This window comes from Solanum tuberosum, unplaced genomic scaffold (assembly GCF_000226075.1).
Source record: "Solanum tuberosum cultivar DM 1-3 516 R44 unplaced genomic scaffold, SolTub_3.0 scf00355, whole genome shotgun sequence".
NCBI classification, from domain to species: domain Eukaryota; kingdom Viridiplantae; phylum Streptophyta; class Magnoliopsida; order Solanales; family Solanaceae; genus Solanum; species Solanum tuberosum.
The window spans coordinates 595,845-597,857 of NW_006239277.1; positions in this window are offsets into that span (position 1 = coordinate 595,845).

Sequence of the window (2,013 nt, forward strand, 5' to 3'; positions counted from 1 at the left end):
ACTTCTTTCTGTGGTTTGAGATAATTGCTCAAAACTTAGCTCAAAGGCTATCTTGGAAATCTCAGTTTCCCTTCTTGCTTAATTGTGAAAGCATTTACTCTTTTCTGAAGACTAACTCAAAGGCTCTTTGGAAATCAAAGTTTCCTTGTTAAAATGTGAAAACATTTTAAACTCTTTGGGAATACATAGTCCCCATATACTTTTGAAGATATGAACTTCAACTTTACTCTTTACTAAACTCAAAACTCAAGTCTTAAAACAAAGGTAAATCATTTGTAAAAGACTTTTGGAAGATTCTATGAACTTCTCTTGACTTGGCTCCTAACTTCTCTTGACTTGACTCTTAACTTCTCTTGACTTGACTCTTAACTTTCCTTGAATTGAATTGTGGATTCAAGGATTATGATTTGTGATAGGAAAGATCTCATGATGTTTAGAAAATGAATTTAGATAGTTAAACATGAGAAAAGATCAAGAAATCACTATCTGAAAGCTGGTCCGTGACGCGGAGGTGTATTTAAATTTTGGTCACAAAAATAACTTTTGAGGCAGAATGGCCCGTGACCGCTCCACGACACTAGGGGAAAATTTTCAAATCTGAGGAACAGGGTACCCAGATTTGCCCGACTTGTTCCTTCTTCGTTTTCTAGCCCAAATCCGCCTAATTTCGATTATTTTTCTCCATATCTCTTTAGATTCAGGTACCCACAACATATACACAAGAATCTAACTCAAAGCAACTCTAATGATCAATCTTAAACTCTCAAGAACTCCTTAATCTCATCCCAAATTCAAGAACGAAAGCAATTCAAGAAAAATAACTCAAGAACATCAAATTCTCAATCTTTTTAGGACGAAATTACATTGAATAAAAACATGCTTGGCGCGTGAGTGAACGAACCTAACGTTGTGTGAACTCACATACCTCGTAGGGATCACCCCTTGACGAAATCCACAAGTGATTTGTGAAAATCTTGACGATTCTTGCTTCCTTTCCCCCTTTCTCCTCTTCTTTTCTCTTTTGTCAAAACCCTAACTCTTTTTTCCAAAAGTGCAAACTGACTAAGATCAGTTTAGACCCCAATTAATTACCCAAAAACGAAATAAAATAATTGGGTAAGGAAAAGACCATAATGCCCCTCTAAAATTCGGATTGAACATTTCTTTATTTGAACAACCCAACTTCCAATGGAGATATCTCCCTCATACGAACTCGGAATCGCGCAAACTTGGCGGCGTTGGAAAGATTATTCCAAGATCTTTTCTACGATATCTGGAAACACACCAAAGTCATCCTGAGCTAGAAGTTATGGTCGTTTGAAGTTTACCAAAAACTCAAACTTCACCAATCTTCCAGATTTTTATTATTTTCAAAAATCACTCTTTCTAATTCTAGCTTTTTCTAGTTCTTTCAATTTGCGAGATGTTACACAACATATACTTAGGGGATTCATCCGAACCCCCTCAACGAAAAATATTACTATTTATACATGGTTAAAATTATTTTTTAGGTATATATAATAGATGTCGAACCCTCTTCCACTAGTTCATGTGTTTACTTGTCAGATTTTGAACCCCCTTATTAAAAAATTCTGGCTCGGCAACTGATCTCACTATTTCACCATAACTAATATTAGTAGAAGAAAATAATGTTAGCATATGTGTATTTTTGTGTATGTATTATAAAATTTGTTAGAAAAGGGTACGGTAGGTTGTACTCATCTAATTTGGTGGCCATTAATCAAGGAGTGGTGGGTCATATTTCTTTTAGCTTTTGTGGGAGTGGGGAATGGAATCCACAAAAGATAGCATATCCATATGCTTTTGAATTTTTGGTGATCGTTTAGATATAAAAATTGTGAAATTTTAAAAAAAATATAACAGTCATACTATGTACAATGCTAAGTTTTTGGTTAGTCTGACACTTTTATAGTATTATTGACTAATAAGTAATTTATGAGCAAAAAATCTTAATTATACCAATACAATATATATATATATATATATATATAT